Source organism: Procambarus clarkii, chromosome 16 (genome assembly GCF_040958095.1).
Source record: "Procambarus clarkii isolate CNS0578487 chromosome 16, FALCON_Pclarkii_2.0, whole genome shotgun sequence".
NCBI lineage: Eukaryota > Metazoa > Arthropoda > Malacostraca > Decapoda > Cambaridae > Procambarus > Procambarus clarkii.
This window is the reverse complement of record NC_091165.1, coordinates 8,767,834-8,788,783: the sequence shown is the minus strand read 5'-3', so window position 1 is coordinate 8,788,783 and position 20,950 is coordinate 8,767,834. Positions and strand designations below refer to the sequence as shown.

Below are 20,950 nucleotides of genomic sequence, written 5' to 3'. Positions count from 1 at the left end.
ATTTTATTACTAGATAACGGCTATAACTTTAAACGCTCTATTTGGCTTTAGTTGGAGATCATTTTATCTGTAATTAATTATCACACAGAACGCAGTTGTTTATAGAGAATCGAATTCAATTCTCAGACACATTAGATATAAATGTGTTTATTACAATGAATAATACTGACGCAATACTGGCGTCGGGTGACGTAAGAATTCTAGCTTTATTGTACAGATGTAATTATTAGTACAGGTGAACTCTACGTTGGGTTAATTTTATCACTACAATGATTAGTAGGATTAGTAATAATTAATGAGAATACAACAGTATTGTATTTAGTGTTGGAAATTTCAAACATAACTCCGGGGGGAGGATTCTAGGGTCGTAGTGTAATGTGGAGTACTGACACCTATCCCGAAGTTGAGATTAATATTAGTATATTAGTATGTTAGTATGTTAGTACACACATAACGAATGTCCCGTATTTGTCAAGGACATACAAGAAACTTAAGTCTTGCTAGTTTCATGTCAAATGAAACATGTTATTTATAGCCTACACAATAATTAAAGATTTTAAATCACACAATTTAAACAACAGAATCTACTGTGATGGGAATGTCCTGGGTCATAGTGACTTGTAATGGTTTGTTACTTGACATCACACCGCAGTATCATCATAGTTATCTAAATTGGATGTAAAAGAAATTACTCTTGTTCAGAGTTGTAATAGGCTTGAAAATTCCGCCTACATTGTTGAGTAGCAGCTCTAGTGGGGCGGTTGCTCGGAGGATCAGAATTACTGTCCTCGGAAATTACTGGGGAAACTGGATCTGGCTGATATTCTCGCTCAGCCAATTCAAGTGGAACCAGCTTCTCTAAAGTTTTCAGAGTAGTGTTGCCTCGGCTTAAAACTTTCACCACTCTCAGGACACCTTGATGATCTGGATGAATGGCAACAATTTTGCCTATGGGCCACTCTGACCTTGGTCCATCACTGTCGACTAATACTAGGTCCCCTGGTTTTAATTGCACTTTATTGTAAGGACTCGAAGCTCCGTAGTGGTACTCTCGTAGAGCTGTGAGGTACTCTCAAGTCCACACCTCATTCCACCTGTTAATAACTCTTGAGAGATGCTGGTAGCTTTCCACCAAGTCTCCTCTGGTCACATGTGACGGGTCTACAGGGTCCTCTTCGGCTAAAGGGATGAGAGAGCTCAGTAGACCTCCATGGATCAAGTGTGAGGGACTCAGAGGTTCTCTCTGGGTGAAATCATCAGACAGGTAGGTTATTGGGCGGTTATTGACTTGCGCCTCGATTTCCACAACAATAGTTTGGAGTTTGGAGTAACTGACCTTTTGTCTGTGTAACGTTTTCCGTAGACATTTCTTGACTGTGCCTACCATTCGCTCATAGAACCCACCTTGCCAAGGGGCTCTCGGTGCTATGAATTTCCAGTGACATTGTCGTCTCTGTAGGACTGACTGTACTTCTGGGTGGTTCCAGACTTCTCGCAAACAAGCTTCCCCTGCCACAAAATTGGAACCATTGTCCGATATCATTAATTTGGGACAAGATCTGCGACCAGCAAATCTGCGGAAGGCCTGGATGAAGGCTTCAGCACTCATATCTGAAGTGACTTCTAAATGTACGCCTCTGGTTGTAGCACACGTAAAGAGACAAATGTATGCTTTCACTGGTATATTATCTGGGTTACCAGTGAGAAGTAAGGCTCCTGTGTAATCAACACCAGTGGTTTCAAAGGGACGAAGATGAACTACTCTCTCTTCAGGGAGTGGTGGAGGTCCTGGGTAAGGACATACTCTAGCGTCGTATCTTTTACAGATTACACAAGATTTAATAATTGACTTAACTGTCTGACGACCTTGAGGAAGCCAGTACTTTTGTCTAAGGTCGGTGAGAGTATCTAACACTCCACCATGTAAAGTACCATATTGATGGTGGTGTAAAACAAGAAGTTTAGTGATGATGTGGTGGCGAGGTAGAAGAATTGGATTCCTTGTGTCCAAGTCAATTTTTGCATGAAGCAAACGTCCTCCACATCTTAGTACATTATGAGTGTTGGCATCATACCAGATACCTAGAGACTTAGTTAATTTATCTGGAAGATTTTCATATTCGCTTCCATAGGTCTCTTCTTGTGCACGTTTGATCCAGTAGAGGATAGGATTGGGAAACTTATGTCGAATTCCTATCTTAGCAAGAAAATCAAACACATGTGCAGTCACTCGTAATAATTTGCTTAAGTTAGAATAATGGTGAGGATCAATGGCTAATATTCGCTGAGGTTCTGGTTCTTTCATGGGAGTGGTGATATTGGTCACTATGACTTGTGGCTTCTGTTTGGGCCACTGACCACCAACATGCCATGAAGGTCCATTGAACCACAGCGAAGACTTGATAAGTTGTTTTAATGTTAACCCTCGAGATAAATAATCTGCAGGATTGTCCTTAGTAGGAACATGTCTGAATTTATATCCAACAGATAACTCATGAATCTCCCTGACACGATTACTGACGTAGGGAGTCTTGTTGTTGTTGTTTCTTACCCATTGTAAGACTGCCTCGTTGTCTGACCACACTACAATCTCACCAAAGTGGATATTATTGAGTGTCTTTGCCAGGCAATGAGCCAATCTTACTCCCACCAGCAATGCAGTCAACTCCATTTGAGGCAAAGATCTCTTCTTAATGGGAGCAACTCTTGCTTTAGATGTGAGCAAAATTGATTGTGCACTATTAACTAAATAGGCTACTGCGCCATATGCTTTGCCAGAGGCATCGTAGAAAACGTGCAAATTGGTGGGTAAGTTTGGTCCTGAAGCATTACGAGGAAATTTCAAAACGCCTAACTGATTAAAATCCGTTGAGAGTATCTGCCATTTAGCTTGTAACTCACTTGGTAACGGATCATCCCATCCCATATGTTTCTGCCAGCACTCCTGCATTAGGAGTTTGCCCCTTATTAATATAGGACTAAGTAGGCCTAAAGGGTCAAATGGTTGACTGACAAACGAGAGCAGTGTTCTCATGGTAAGGGTTGAGTTATCAGTTTGTACTGACTTGACATTCATCTCGTCAGTACTGGTGTTCCATTCCACGCCTAGAACCTTTAATTGACTGGGTACCTGATAACCTGGAAATTCTTTCTCGATTACCTGGTTGAGCAGTTCATTATTTGAGGCCCATGACTGTAGTGGCATATTGGCTCCTAATAGTTCACGGTTAGCCTCATGGTAGATTTCTACCAGATCAGTTTGATCATTAGTTGTCCCCTGGAAATTGTCGACATACAAGTTGTCGCTAATGTCTGCCTTATAGGGGCTGTTTGATTTCCTCAAATGTGTGTCTAATGTTGCTTGCAAAAGAAACGGTGAGGACGTAGCTCCAAATAATACTGAGGCAAAACGATATGTGATTACTTCACTGTTAGGATCCAGTGGATCCTTAATCCAGAGGAATTTTGTGTAGTTACGATCTTCCTCCTGCAAACCTACTCGAAGGAAAGCTTTGCTAATATCAGCAGTATAGGCGAAAATACTTGTGCGAAATCGTAACAGCACATCATGTAGCCTTTGTGTTAGGCTAGGTCCCATTTGGAGACATTCATTTAAAGACACACTGCTTGGCTTTACTTTAGCACTGCAGTTAAAGACAATACGAATAGGTGTTGTCAATGAGTCTTTCACCACAGCGTGATGAGGTAAATAATGACCTATTTTTCGGTCATCGTGTTCAACAACTTCAATAAATTTACTGTTAAGTTGTTGTTGGATAAGTTGATGATACATGTTCAGTTTGTCTGGCTGCTTCTGTAGTCGTGTTAATTGAGACTGCAATTGTGAGGCTGCCATAAAATAATTAACTGGAAGTTGTGGATGATCCAACTTCCATGGGAGTCTTACCCAGTATTGTTTATTTTCATAAACAACTGTATCCAGGTATTGCTGGTAAGTCCACGTATCATCAGGACTTGGTTGTTCAGGGATAATGCCTAAAGTGTCTTAATCCCACAAACGATGTATTGGTGGGTCAGACTCAATATCCTCAGATATTTCCCTGAAACGTAGGGGTGACTGTTCCAAGCCTAGTCATGCCACTATTATGTTATTAGATTGTTGGTTTGTGGACGCTGGATTTTGTCTGAAAAGCACCGCTCCCGTAAGCAATTTGCCTCCAGCAGACGACAACAAATTCATTCCGTGTTGTCTGGTGCATCCAGTTATAAATTTGTAATAATGATCTGCGCCTATAAGTATTCCAACATCTGTGAGGCAGTCAGAATTTATTTTATAATCTGCTAGCCTCATGCGGTTTCGTCTAAGATGTCTCGCAGTGCGAGCTAACCCAGTGACCTGCAGGTCTGTAGGAAGTTTATCTACTACTACCGCTTGTATTGGACTAGTAGAAGATCCGAGTCTCACTAATACCTTAACTACCTTGTAGTCACGAGGTCCACTATTTGACAAGAAACCAGAAATATTTAACTTCACACTTTTGGCAGGTTTTAAATTTAACTCATCTACCAACTGTTGTGTAATGAAGGTTTTCTGTGAACCTTGGTCAAAAAGACCTCTAGTGTTAATTCTAGATCTTCGGTTTATTAGTCTAAGTTGAGCTGTAGGCAGAGTAGTATTATTGCCTGACTCAGTAGCAAGTACATTTCCTTCTTGATGCACTTTGCAATATTGCACTGCGGTAGAATTCGTGGAATTCTCCCCAGTGGTCATGGTTGGTGTAGAAGATTTTCTACATAAGGCGTAGTGGTGTACACCTTGGTTACATCGGTTGCAGGAACGTAGCTGCACTACACATTTTTTGGGATCATGAGAGCCCATGCACCTGGTGCACTTGTGTATTTCTTGCAACCTTTTAACCCTAACATTATAAGTAGGATAAACAGAGCATTGGTAAGTGGTGTGTCCTTGATTGCAGAACAGACACCTTCTCTGGTTAATAGACTTGGTCTCTTTAGTAGACAAGTCATTGGTTATCTCAGAAGGAGACACCGAATATGTACATACATTTCCACTCCCTTTCCCAGTGGATGGAGTAGTTTTGGATTTATATTTATTAGACTTATTCAAAGTCTGTTTAGGTTTGACTGAAGTATCAGTATTAGTTGGTTTAGACTCAGGTTTAATTTTATCATGAGTCTTCAACCTGTTAACCGTTATTCTCAATCCCTCGAATATTTGGTCAAGAGTGAGAAACTCGGTATTATAATGTGAGCAGAGCTCTGTCAAGACATTTCGAGGTAATTTCCTCTGCAATAGTAACTTGATAGACCATTCTGAAGCAGGTATATTAACTTTAGTACCTAAGGCCTTTACTAGAGACTCTACTTCTAGTCTGAAGCTTTGAAGTGACTCTGGTCTACTATTTGGTGCATTCAGATCTAGCAATTGATAATAGAGGGTAGCTATACTTAACTCTTTGTTGCAATAGTTCAACTTCAAGAGTTTTATAGCTTCCTCATAATTACTCTCATCAAGAGTGAGGTTATGTATGACCTTTTTAGCCTCTCCTTTGAGAAGATTAAGTAGGTATGAAAATTTAGAAACCTTGTCCAAGGACGGTTTCTTATGGATGTAAACTTCAAATGAAGTCCAAAAATTGTCCCAATTTTCTGTATCTGATCCTGAAAATGTAGGTAAGTCTAAAGTAGGTAAACGAACCTCTGGTAGTTGGTTATTGAAGTGAGACCCTGTGTTACTGGCATTGGATCCAGATTGTTTTGCTAATTTGCCTGAAAATTATATCTTGAGTCTTATCTTCATACTGGGAGATGTCGTCTACAATTTGACTTACTTGCTCAGGATCGATTTCTACAGTATTTAGTAGATCAAGATAAGATCGACTTGCAGATTTGACTTGATCAAATTTCAGATCAGCCACTCTAACTGATGTCTCTAAGTGATAAGAGTCAATGGGAGTATCTTTAGATAAGCCCTCAGCCTTGTTAATTAATCTGGTCAAATGACCTTTAAGGCCAATGTAGGTTCTCCTTAATTGCTCAGGAGTAGCCATGTTGGGCTTGGGTCCAAACTTCATGGGATTAGTATATGTATTACTAATGAAGCTTGGGTACTTGTTCATTAGTGGACAAGTAACATTAAATGTAGCCTAATTTAAGGTGGCTAATTTATACTCTACCTCACTTGAGGTTAAATGTACCTACCTAACAACAAGTAGCTAGATATTTCGTGCACTGTCTGAACTTCACCATTAGTTCTCGTCCGGTTAGCTCTTCTATATCACCATCAGAGTTAATGGAGATTATCCAGCAATACACAAAATAGATACACAAAATAATGAATACAAGAGAAATATTATGGAGACACTCCAATCAGAGTTATCTCAAAGTTTAATCCCACCCTGTATAGGGTCAGCACAAATAGTATAATACATACACTACTGACTAACTTAATTCTAGTCATGATAATTCCTAACTAAGAACTATAATTTTATTTAGTCTGGGCTTGTACCAAATTCAGCACAATCTCAGCCTAAATTCTACCTAATAATATTGGTAGAGATTATTGTGGTGCAGTAAAGTGAATATAATTGTGCTGTATTTTTGTTTTTATAAGAGTGCACTTACACACACAAGTGAAAACATATAAAGGTTATGAGCTGATGCTCCTGGTGACCTAAAGATCCATACTTCTGTATGAGGTATAGGTCTAAGTGTTGTGGGTAATTAACTGTGTCCCACTAAAGCTACCTTATACATGAGGTGAAAGTAGCAATGTGTTGGTGTGACTTAGACTAACTGATGTGTTACACTGTTGGTTGACACAATTAATTAAATAGTTAGTCTAGCTTACATCACACAAGGATTAGTTATTAATGATTAGTATTTTATAATTATAAATTTATGCCTATCCGGTTCGATAAGGACCATAATGTGGGACATTTGGGGCTTGAATCTAATTATTTAAATATTAATATAGTAAAATGAATTACGAAGGACCACCCGCTTTTATAGTAAAGAGGGAAACTGAGAAAATATGATCATTAGAAAATTCCTAGATGAACCAGTAACTATTGATAAAATACTAGAGAATATGATCACTGAAATAATTAATGGGCTGTATAATTAAATGAATCAAAACCTCAAACACGAACATTGGGGGGTTATTACTGGAACTCAGTACGTCCAGGAACTAGTGGGGTTCGTTCACCAGTCCAATGTATAATAATCTAATCCTATGAATACTTATGAAATCATTATCGTTATCATTAATGGGAACATAGATTATGAACATAAATAATAATAATCATAATAAACACATGTTAATCCAATGAACAGAGTTCTGCATGTAAAAGAGTACAGATAATAAATTCGAGGAATACAAAAGGAATCTTAGCTTAATGACGATTCCTTAGAAGTTAGTCACGACACATCCTCTGATTCTCCTGGACTCGTCATGGAACACTGGGAGTTGATTAACATGGGAAATGGCAGCTCGGAGAATTCTTCACACACGCTGCAAAAACAATTGTTTCCAGTAGCAACAGATTAAACTACTAGATTTCTATGCTCAATAAATTGATATTAATAATAAGAGAAAGATAATGACCTGTGATTTTTAGTTGCCATACGTCGTCACGACAAGCTACCCAGCTATAAACCCACCCCTGATCTGATGCATCAAACAAGGATAAGGTGCTTAGCTAATATGGGCACTGTGTAAGTTAAGGCTTGCCGAAGATCGCGTCCTAGGCTCTAGACTAGTCTATCCTAGATACTGACGCGCTCCACTGGCCGGTCACATGGAGTTACCTAGAACCAAATTTATCAGGTTCCGTAAATGAAACTGACACCAGGTGAAGGTATTGTCTGCAAGGGTTCTTCACACCTCACAGTGGCGACTTTCTTCTAGAGATTTGATGGCGTCTACCCTGGTGGCTGGGTAATGGCGTCTTCTCGTGAGCACCACGTGAACACGTCTGCTCGTAAACGCTTCAACACGTGGACTGGCGTCTCTTCCGCCCTGCTCCGCGTCCCGCGTTTATTAACCAAATTATTTATTATGGATATTATCATTTCTCGCGGTTGTGCTTGAAATGCTCGGGTTAGGACGGGTTTATTATTTGGAAGAGTTAAATATTATTATTTGCCAGTTCTATGATAGTAAACGAACAATGGAGAAGAATTAATGTCTCTCCAGGGCATTCACGCGTGACGTTAATTTTATTACTAGATAACGGCTATAACTATAAACGCTCTATTTGGCTTTAGTTGGAGATCATTTTATCTGTAATTAATTATCACACAGAACGCCGTTGTTTATAGAGAATCGAATTCAATTCTCAGGCACATTGGATATAAATGTGTTTATTACAATGAAATCTGACGCAATACTGGCGTCGGGTGACGTAAGAATTCTAGCCTTATTGTACAGATGTAATTATTAGTACAGGTGAACTCTACGTTGGGTTAATTTTATTACTACAATGATTAGTAGGATTAGTAATAATTAATGAGAATACAACAGTGTTGTATTTAGTGTTGGAAATTTCCAACACACAGCTCAGGATGGAAGCAAGCCGATGTAGAATTCTGTAGGGCAAGCAGGTTCTTGTCAACAATGGCTTCTCCAATGGTTTCGTTGAAGACATCATAAGAAGAAAGGTGAAACACCATGCAACCTTTGAAGAGTCAACTAACACAACACCTGTACCCCTTATTAGACTATTTTACAGGAACTTCTTGTCCACAGCTCATAAAACGGAGAAAAGGGTCCTGAAAGATATTGTTGATAGGAACGTTATCCCTACAAACAAAAATCAGAAGATAAAATTGACGATTTACTATAAAACCAAAAAAACGGCCAACCTACTCATGAAAAACTCTGCAGACACAAAGCAGAACGCCTTAAAGGAGACTAACGTCGTCTATGCCTTCAAATGCCCGCTTGGGGACTGTAAGCCTCAAAGAACTCAGTATATTAGCAAGACAACAACATCTCTTTCCAGGCGATTAACAATGCATAAACAACAGGGCTCCATTAAGGAACATTTATTAAGGAACATCTTTATTGTCTTTTCACCTGACCCAGTACGGGTATAAATCAACGAGGTCTGTAATTTCTTTTCACTTGAGAATGAACCATGGAGGTTCGAAACGTTGTGCAAATTGTATAAATAAGTGTAATACATTCTATAGTAATTCACTTTTTTCTTCATCTTGAAATAACGAAAATGAATTTTGGAGAACTCCTCTTTCAGCTAAGCCCTGATGCTAGGAAAATAGTTAGATGGATAGAAGCCCTAAATCAGTAGATAGTAAATACAGAATATGCGGTCATATTCAATGAGACAAATATATATATAAATATATCAATCTCCTCATTGAAGAAGAGATTGCTAAAATATATGAAATTGGGAAGAGTTTACAATGTCCTAAGAGGTTTTTGGATTGCTCGTTCGAACAAGCCAAGCGTACGTTTTATAATCACGTCCTCAAAGCGAAACCAGATATTAGTAGCTCATTGGTGGTACCTTACGCGAATGGACTTGAAAAAATGTCTCCGGTTTTTAAGAAACTTAATATCAATTTGGTGTTCACTAATAGTACGATCAAGTCCAATTTAATAAAAAACTACCCAGGTACAGCATGTTGTGTGTATTTGATTCCCTGCAATGATTGTGATTTTGTGTATCTTGGACAACCAGGAAAGTCCTTACAATTGTGGTTGTCACAACATGCTTATTTTATTTGAACTGCCCAAACGTCTAACGCATTGTATCTGCACACGAGTTTATGTGATCACACTATTAACTGGAATGGGGCGAAAGCATTACCAATTGTGGTGGTTTCGTGGAATGGAATTTGATTGAGTCTACTCTAATTAGTCAATGACCACATCTTAATGTTAGTACTGGTATGTACAAACTTGATCCATTTTTAATTTATAATATTGCACAACAGTTGAAGAAAAAATTCTGATAGGGAGGCTTACAATGTCTCATTACAATTTTATATTCATGTATTGTGTGTTCATGAGGGGTTTTCTTTAATCTGTCATTCTTATTCTCTGACTGCTTAATCCTCTTTGAGTATTCTAAGCTAAGCTATACCTGTTTCTGGTTAATTCTTGCCCTAGAGATGGTTTGGTCAGGTTCCAGGTGTTGGCCTGTACCCTCCCTCTCTTTCATCTAGTCAGTCTGTTGTTGACAAAGGCTTTAATCAGGCCAAAACGTTCACTTCCTTTCATAATTCTCTGTGGATTTTCCGAATATATATATATATATATATAGCCTTCTCAGCCTTCTCAGTATATTTTGGTAGCAGTCTTTCCTGTAGACATATATTATTAAATATGACCGAAAAAGTAAGATTAATAATTCTAACACGAATTTTCTCAATCTTTCGTACATTTCGTTTCACTGTTAGAGGTAAATCAAAAATCAATTCTCCAAAATTCATTTTTATTTCTAGTCTGACGCGACACGAGCGCATTTCGTAAAACTTATTACATTTTCAAAGACTTTAGTTCACAAATACACAACTGAATAGAACTTACGCATCTCCGATTTTATATCTACATTTGAGTGAGGTGGAAGGGGTGATGTGGCATTAACACAAGACAGAACAAGATGTGGTATTAATAGGGTATTAATTTCATCAACACAAGACAGAACAAGAGTATTAATAGGGTATTAATTTCATCAACACAAGACAGAACACGAAACAATGGATATTGAATAGAAGTGTTTGTAGAAAGCCTATTGGTCCATATTTCTTGATGCTTCTATACTATGCTATGCTATATAGAAGCATCAAGAAATATGGACCAATAGGCTTTCTACAAACACTTCTATTCAATATCCATTGTTTCGTGTTCTGTCTTGTGTTGATGAAATTAATACCCTATTAATACTCTTGTTCTGTCTTGTGTTGATGAAATTAATACCCTATTAATACCACATCTTGTTCTGTCTTGTGTTAATGCCACATCACCCCTTCCACCTCACTCAAATGTAGATATAAAATCGGAGATGCTTAAGTTCTATTCAGTTGTGTATTTGTGAACTAAAGTCTTTGAAAATGTAATAAGTTTTACGAAACGCGCTCGTGTCGCGTCAGACTAGAAATAAAAATGAATTTTGGAGAATTGATTTTTGATTTACCTCCAACAGTGAAACGAAATGTACGAAAGATTGAGAAAATTCGTGTTAGAATTATTAATCTTACTTTTTCGGTCATATTTAATAATATATATATATATATATATATATATATATATATATATATATATATATATATATATATATATATATATATATATATATATATATATATATATATATATATATATATATATATATATATATGTCGTACCTAGTAGCCAGAACTCACTTCTCAGCCTACTATTCAAGGCCCAATTTGCCTAATAAGCCAAGTTTTCCTGAATTAATATATTTACTATAATTTTTTTCTTATGAAATGATAAAGCTACCCTTTTCACTATGTATGAGGTCAATTTTTTTTATTGGAGTTAAAATTAACGTAGATATATGACCGAACCTAACCAACCCTACCTAACCTAACCTAACCTATATATAAAGGTAAGGTTAGGTTAGGTAGCCAAAAAAAGCTAGGTTAGGTTAGGTTAGGTAGGTTAGGTAGACGAAAAAACATTAATTCATGAAAACTTGGCTTATTAGGCAAATCGGGCCTTGCATTGTAGGCTGAGAAGTGAGTTCTGGCTACTAGGTACGACATATATATATATATACATATGTCGTACCTAGTAGCCAGAACGCACTTCTCAGCCTACTAAGCAAGGCCCGATTTGCCTAATAAGCCAAGTTTTCATGAATTAATTGTTTTTTCGACTACCTAACCTAACCTAACATAACTTTTTCGGCTACCAAACCTAACCTAACCTATAAAGATAGGTTAGGTTAGGTTAGGTAGGGTTGGTTAGGTTCGGTCATATAACTACGCTAATTTTAACTCCAATAACAAAAAATTGACCTCATACATTATGAAATGGGTAGCTTTATCATTTCATAAGAAAAAAATTAGAGAAAATATATTAATTCTGGAAAATTCGGCCTGTTAGGCAAAACGAGCCTTACATAGTAGGCCGAGAAGTGCGTTCTGGCTACTAGGTACGACATATATATATATATATATATATATATATATATATATATATATATGTCGTACCTAGTAGCCAGAACTCACTTCTCAGCCTACTATTCAAGGCCCGATTTGCCTAATAAGCCAAGTTTTCATGAATTAATATATTTACTATAATTTTTTTCTTATGAAATGATAAAGCTACCCTTTTCACTATGTATGAGGTCAATTTTTTTTTATTGGAGTTAAAATTAACGTAGATATATGACCGAACCTAACCAACCCTACCTAACCTAACCTAACCTATATTTATAGGTAAGGTTAGGTTAGGTAGCCAAAAAAAGCTAGGTTAGGTTAGGTTAGGTAGGTTAGGTAGACGAAAAAACATTAATTCATGAAAACTTGGCTTATTAGGCAAATCGGGCCTTGCATAGTAGGCTGAGAAGTGAGTTCTGGCTACTAGGTACGACATATATATATATATATATATATATATATATATATATATATATATATATATATATATATATATATATATATGTCGTACCTAATAGCCAGAACGCACTTCTCAGCCTACTATTCAAGGCCCGATTTGCCTAATAAGCCAAGTTTTCATGAATTATTGTTTTTTCGTCTACCTAACCTACCTAACCTAACCTAACCTAGCTTTTTTTGGCTACCTAACCTAACCTTACCTATATATATAGGTTAGGTTAGGTTAGGTAGGGTTGGTTAGGTTCGGTCGTATATCTACGTTAATTTTAACTCCAATAAAAAAAAATTGACCTCATACATAATGAAATGGGTAGCTTTATCATTTCATAAGAAAAAAACTAGAGAAAATATATTATTTCAAGAAAACTTGGCTTATTAGGCAAATCAGGCCTTGCATAGTAGGCTGAAAAGTGCATTCTGGCTACTAGGTACGACATATATATATATATATATATATATATATATATATATATATATATATATATATATATATATATATATATATATATATATATATATATATATATATATATATATATATGTCGTACCTAGTAGCCAGAACGCACTTCTCAGCCTACTATTCAAGGCCCGATTTGCCTAATAAGCCAAGTTTTCCTGAATTAATATATTTTCTCTAATTTTTTTCTTATGAAATGATAAAGCTACCCATTTCATTATATATGAGGTCAATTTTTTTTATTGGAGTTAAAATTAACGTAGATATATGACCGAACCTAACCAACCCTACCTAACCTAACCTAACCTATCTTTATAGGTTAGGTTATGTTAGGTAGCCGAAAAAGTTAGGTTAGGTTAGGTTAGGTAGGTTAGGTAGTTGAAAAACTATTAATTCATGAAAACTTGGCTTATTAGGCAAATCGGGCCTTGCATAGTAGGCTGAGAAGTGCGTTCTGGCTACTAGGTACGACATATATATATATATATATATATATATATATATATATATATATATATATATATATATATATATATATATATATATATATATATATATATATATATATATATATATATATATATATATATATATATATATATATATATATATATATATATATATATATGTCGTACCTAGTAGCCAGAACGCACTTTTTGGCCTACTATGCAAGGCTCGATTTGCCTAATAAGCCAAGTTTTCCTGAATTAATATATTTTCTCTAATTTTTTTTCTTATGAAATGATAAAGCTACCCATTTCATTATGTATGAGGTCAATTTTTTTTATTGGAGTTAAAATTAACGTAGATATATGACCGAACCTAACCAACCCTACCTAACCTAACCTATCCTATCTTTATAGGTTAGGTTAGGTTAGGTAGCCGAAAAAGTTAGGTTAGGTTAGGTTAGGTAGGTTAGGTAGACGAAAAACAATTAATTCATGAAAACTTGGCTTATTAGGCAAATCGGGCCTTGCATAGTAGGCTGAGAAGTGCGTTCTGGCTACTAGGTACGACATATATATATATATATATATATATATATATATATATATATATATATATATATATATATATATATATATATATATACATATATATATAATATTCAAATGGTTGTTATAATATATTCTTACTTTAAATGTAATCCTTCTTAAGATTATACCTTTCTCTCCTCCTCTTTGTTCACATGGGTTTAAGTGTCTTACCACAATACACAAAACTGCTGAGGTACCTACCTTTACTATCTAGCACGGGTTTAACTACGTCTGCACTACTCGGGTGACAAGTATCGACAGCGACCGTGCACAAACAAGATACACTAAAAAAAGACCAAATCTCCAATCATTGATAAAGCTTAACTAATCTATAGTCAGCTCTTGATTAGGTAGACACGCGAACTCACTCACCCCTTGCACCTTCTATCACATGCAGACCATGAGTCACAATAACGTGACTTAAAGATAAGAAAACTGAACCACACTCCAGAAGATCGACTTGTTAATGCTTCAGGACGGACGGAAACGTCGTCGTCTCCTAATATTCAGGTGTGAGGTTTAGTTTTCATATCTTCTCCCACCCCGGAGTGTGATGGATGAGCCTCATCTATTCCACCCCTCAATAACACTATCCACTGGAACAGGATTAATGAAGCTCATCAACACCACTTCATTAACACATCAGCTTCTTCCTTCTTCGGAATCACCACCTTTATTTCTCACTCCTCTCCTTCTTCTCCAATTACACAACACGCTTCATTATCACCCCGACCACATCTTCTTGATCCCTAATCTCACATGCCTTATCACATCAGCAGTTTGGGCGCCCCACCAATTGCACCAAGTGCCACTTCAAACTCATTTCATTCTAGCAATCTTTTTCATTGATAAGCTAAAACCCACTATTAACTCTCACTATCCAGAAAATGAGAATACATATTTACGAGACGACGAAGACACTTTAGATTTGTCAATTTTGTCTTCCAGGAGAAGCCCTTTTTACGATGATATTTTGGTTTTGAAAAAGTCGTCGTCCTAGTGTAGTCTTATCACTCAAGAAATTGTGAAAAAGTCGTCGCTCAGGCACAGTCCTTTTAATGGCAATATTTTAAAAACTATTCGTCATGGGATAGCCATTTTAGCGACAATATTATGACAGAGTCAACATTTTATGAGAGCTATATAGACTAAGAGATTAAGACTGAGAATCAGAGAGAACGAGAGACAGAGGGAGATACATACCAATCTAAAGCCGCCCATGTAGAACATGAACGCAACAGAAATTAATGAGGAAATTTGCATAATGTTATCCCCAAGCATCTGCAACAGACGATTTGAAAGACATTTCTATATATATATATATATATATTCTACAGAGGGGGGCACCCGGCGTTACCGGGTTTCTCTGTCTGGCTCCCATCGATCTATCCATTCATCTGTCTATCAAAGCATTTAACCAATAATCTATGCATCTATCTTTTCATCTATGTATCCATCAATTTACTTACTGTCTGTCTTTTTTTCTGATTTAGCCTCTCGCTTTGTCTATCTGATTATTTCTCAGACTCTCACGGTGAGTCTCTGTTTCTATGTCAGTCTTTATCTCTGTGTGTCTCGATCTATCTCTCTTTTTCTCTTATGAAAAATATAACCCTAATGTGTCGGTGGTCGCCAGTGAGAGGAGCTCAGTGGTGATAATACCTAAAAAAGAATAGTCACCTTTTGCTCTGATAACGCACCGTGGCTTGAGATTGTTTTGAAGCTGTTGAAGAATTCTCTGTGTCATGCTGATATGTCTAACCTACTTCATATATATGTCTAACCTACTATTTATATAGTAGGTTATAGCCTACTAATTGTAGGTTAGACATATATATGGACGAGATTGGGTGGCTATAAATAGGAGCTCCTTCGTATGGGCCAATAGGTCTTCTGTAGTTACCTTCATTCTTATGTTCTTATGATATGGGCAAATTATTTACAGCAGGAAATTTATTTTTATTTTCCCAAGATCAGTGAATGTAATGGTGTATTTTTATATATGAAACTATATATAACTGTATGAAACTATAAAACTATATTAAATTTTTATTGGAAAAAGTTTGTTTTAAAAATATTATGAGGTGGAGCCCGCGGGCAGTGCCAAATATCGTCACAGAAGTCTGAATATTGTACTGGAATGCGGTTCCCTTTTTAATTCTGGCAACCCCGACCAGCCTATATTCATCCTGTACCCCAGACTATTCCCTCTGCCAATTTGGGTGAGGCTAGACCAAATTGCGTGGCCTCGAACTCTGAACAGACAGACAGACATTCCCACCTATAACATAGACAAGGGGGGATACCCGTCGCTGACCAGGTCTATCTATTTGTCTCTCATCTGTCAATCTATCTATCTATCCATCAATCTGTCTCTCGGTTTACCTGTCCATTCAGCCATCTATCCATCCGTCTATTCCTCAATCTATCAATTCCACCATCTATGTATCCACCTATCCATCCATTTGTCTACCCATGTATCTGTCCTTCTAGTTGTCGGTCTATCTATCCATCTCTCTATCCAAATATATAGTAATAAATTTATTTAAAAATCTACATATTCATCTGTCCATTTATCTACTTATCCAACCATCCATATAATCTTCTTTTTATCCATCTATCTGATTATCCGTATATCCACACACCCAAATATGCATCTATCCATCCTTCTTTCAATCTATTTATCCTTCTATTCATACACTGCCTATCCATCAATCTATCCATCTGTCCATCAATCCATCCATCTTTATACTCCCATCCATCTTTCCATCAATCTATATACTTCCATCCATCCATTTATCCTTCCATCCATCTATCTATCCTTCCATCCATCTATCTATCCTTCCATCTGTTCATCTCTGTCCATTTTTCAATATATCTTTCCAGCTATCTGTCAATATATCTATCCATCCAACTTTGCAGCCATCTATCCATCAATCAGTCTGTTCATCTAGCTTTGTATCCATGAATCCACCCATCTGTGCAGCCATCTATCCATCAATCTATCTATCCAAACAATCTAATTGTCCATTTAGTTTTCTATTCATTTAGCTTTCATTCATCTCGCTTTCTATTCATCTATCCATCTAGCTTTCCATCATCTAGCTATCCATCTGTAGTGTAATAATTCGTAGTCACAAATATGAAATTTACTTAAAATGAATAATTAAACAAGTCAAATATGTGTAATTGCCAAGTATAATGTGACGGCGCCATATACGATCCAGGTGCCGAACTAAAACAGTTGATCCTCTCATTAATCGTAGTTTCCCATCTTCTAGTCAGGAGTACTTTGGTTGACCTAGAGGTGCTAGCTAATGGGGCTAGTTGAGCGCTGTGAACTTCGCTGGTTGAGCATACTAGAGTGAAGTGGACTTCACTCTTGGAAGGTGTTGGGCTGTGGGGCTAATTGAGCACTGTGAACTTCACTCTTGGAAGTTGCTAGCCAGTGGAGCTAGTTGAGCGCTGTAAACTTCGCTGGTTGAGTGTACTAATGAGTGCGCTAAGGTGGGGGACCCCTTGAAGAGTGGTGCGGTGAAGACCTTGTCAGAGGAATATAAATCGTGTTCGTCATTTTTGAAGCTAGCTAGCGTGAGGGCTAGTGATGCTCTGGATGACTTTTCATAGTAAACTGTGAATAGTAGTGGTGATGGGTAATAAGAACTTAAAAGTTCTAATAAGAAGAAATTAAGATGGGTTAATTTTAAGTGCTATCTTATACTTACCTTAAGCATCACGCAATATTTCCACCAAGGGTGGAAATAACACCTCTAAACTTGAGTTGGATCATAGTTTTAAAAGAACCCAGTTACAGAAGCACTCGTAACATATATCAATTAACACAAACATTCAATCAAAAACTCTTGTTGACAGGCCCCCATTTAATGTGGCACACTATGGTACGGCAGTCATACCGAACAGATATAATGTCACACGCACACTAAAATAAAGAAAAAAATCTGCATTGGCTTTTGCAGCGTGAGAATTGGGCAAGAGTGAAAGTAATTCTCAGACAAAAAATAAATTAAAAATTTACTCTAAAATAATGATAAACAAATAACGTCTGAATTACCAAAAAACCTGACTTGCCTTGTCTGGGTGGAAGACTTGGTCAAGGACCGGGCCGCGGGGACATAAAGCCCCGAAGTCATTGCAGGGTAACATATACACCACTTAGCTGATACACAAAAGCTGAATAACACATGGAAGATTATGGTGACACAGAGAATAAAACTTGACTGAATAGTTACACTATAAAAACACCACAACCTGGACACAAGTAGTGTAAATTGAGACGTAGACCGTGCGCTAGACCTGCAGCAGGTGTGCAATTGCACACCTGAAGCAGGCAAATGAGTGATCTACGTCTCCTGGGGGGTTCTGGGGGGACCCCGGGCGCAGGTGGCAACGCGTGCCCGGTGTCGCACGGTGGTTGTGTGTCGCAAGGGGGTGGCAGGGTGTGTGTCTCGTGGGGTATTATATGTCGCTGTGGGTAAAAGTGTAAGTATTGGAACAGGTGTGTTGAACAGGTGAGCAATAGTAGTAGTAGATGAATACGTATGAGTATGTGCCGTAGTTAATCGTGTGTGTAGATATATAGTTAAATAAGAGTATGTATGTAGGATATGTTGATATCCTACATACATACAAGGTACGACATATATATATAAGTCGTAGCCAGAACGCACTTCTCGGCCTACTATGCTCACTCGGCCTACTAATAGGCTGAGTGATTTTCTTTATTTAAAAAAAAATTCCAATTGGTTTATTTGAAATGTTATTATTTTATATTAAAAATATAAATTATCGACTTAGTTATGTTACTTTAGGTTAGGTTAGGTAGGGTAGGTTAGGTTCGGTCATATATCTACATTACTTTTAACTCAAATTATAAGAAATTATCTCATTCATAATGAAATGGATAGCGTTATCATCTCATAAGAAAAAAATTGAAAAAATTTTAAATTCAAGAAAACTTGGGTTATTAGACAAATCATGTGGTGCATAGTAGGTTGAATAGTGCCTTCTGGCTACTAGGTACAACATATATATATATATATATATATATATATATATATATGTCGTACCTAGTAGCCAGAACTCACTTCTCAGCCTACTATGCAAGGCCCGATTTGCCTAATAAGCCAAGTTTTCATGAATTAGTTGTTTTTCGACTACCTAACCTACCTAACCTAACCTAACCTAACTTTTTCGGCTACCTAACCGAACCTAACCTATAAAGATAGGTTAGGTTAGGTTAGGTAGGGTTGGTTAGGTTCGGTCATATATCTACGTTAATTTTAACTCCAATAACAAAAAATTGACCTCATACATAATGAAATGGATAGCTTTATCATTTCAAAAGAAAAAAATAGAGAAAATATATTAATTCAGGAAAACTTGGCTTATTAGGCAAATCTGGCCATGCATAGTAGGCTGAGAAGTGCGTTCTGGCTACTAGGTACGACATATATATATATATATATATATATATATATATATATATATATATATATATATATGTCGTACCTAGTAGCCAGAACGCACTTCTCAGCCTACTATGCAAGGCCCGTTTTGCCTAATAAGGCAAGTTTTCATGAATTAATTGTTTTTCGATTACCTAACCTACCTAACCTAACCTAACCTAGCTTTTTCGGCTACCTAACCTAACCTAACCTATAAAGATAGGTTAGGTTAGGTTAGGTAGGGTTGGTTAGGTTTGGTCATATATCTACGTTAATTTTAACTCCAATAAAAAAAATTGACCTCATACATAATGAAATGGGTAGCTTTATCATTTGATAAGAAAAAAATTTGAGAAAATATATTAATTCAGTAAAACTTGGCTTATTAGGCAAATCGGGCTTTGCATAGTAGGATGAGAAGTGCGTTCTGGCTACTAGGTACGACATATATATATATATATATATATATATATATATATATATATATATATATATATATATATATATATATATAAATGGAAATGTTCGTTTGTTCAAAATCGCTAATCTCTGAAAGTTCTTCACCGATTACTTTGAAATTTTGACACAACATCCAATTCGTATCTGAGCAGATTTTTATATACATACAATATAGATGCGAACAAGCCTGAATGGTCCCCAGGACTATATGCAACTGAAAACTGAGTTTTCAGTTATACAATATAGATGTCAAGTCTGTGACGGGATAAAAACATGCTTTTTTAAAAAAATGTTTTTCGTGTAAGGGAAATCTTTGAAACCACTTTACCGATTGCATTGAAATATTGACATAACGTTCAATTCGAATACGTGCGTGTTTTTATATAAGTACTATATAGCTGCCACACATGATAGGTAAAAAAACAAATATTTTAAAAACAGCGCCATCTGTTGGATGTAAAATAAACACACGATATTCTGAATATGTTACAATTCCAGTTTTATGTTTCCAATTGCATTGTTAAATTAAATTTTCATAGATTTTGATTGATTTTCAATTTGATTTAATAATTTTGCAAGACATTATGTTTGATTTGAGCTATGTTCTATACTATACCGTTCATTTCATAAGTATAGTTTATTTTTTATTTTTTATTTTTTTAATTTTGTGTTTTTAATTGTTCTTCTTATTTTTCAGTGCAATTGGCAGTGGAATTGAGCTGCGTTGATTAGTCTGCATTTGAATTTAAATATTTCGTTAGTATTTTTTTTTTTGAAAACAAGAAAATAGACAATGCATTTATTTCACATCTGCATATGTGCCACAAATAACCATGAATCCACCGGCTACAACGTTAACTGCGGTCTTCACATTTTGTGAAAATGACGCGTAGGCGAAATCACTGCTGTATTCGGAAATGCTTACGTATTACACA

The 20,950-nt window shown here is 36.5% G+C and overlaps 1 protein-coding gene across 1 annotated transcript in view; it reads right to left on the bottom strand.

The window, feature by feature from the left end:
* LOC138365414 (uncharacterized) overlaps positions 1-14,353 on the bottom strand; it is a 158,997-nt gene extending 144,644 nt beyond the window's left edge. The window contains exon 1 of the mRNA XM_069325732.1: positions 14,293-14,353. The gene's annotated coding sequence lies outside the window, so the exon portion shown is untranslated. The remainder of the gene's footprint in view (positions 1-14,292) is intronic.
* Positions 14,354-20,950: the final 6,597 nt, after the last annotated feature.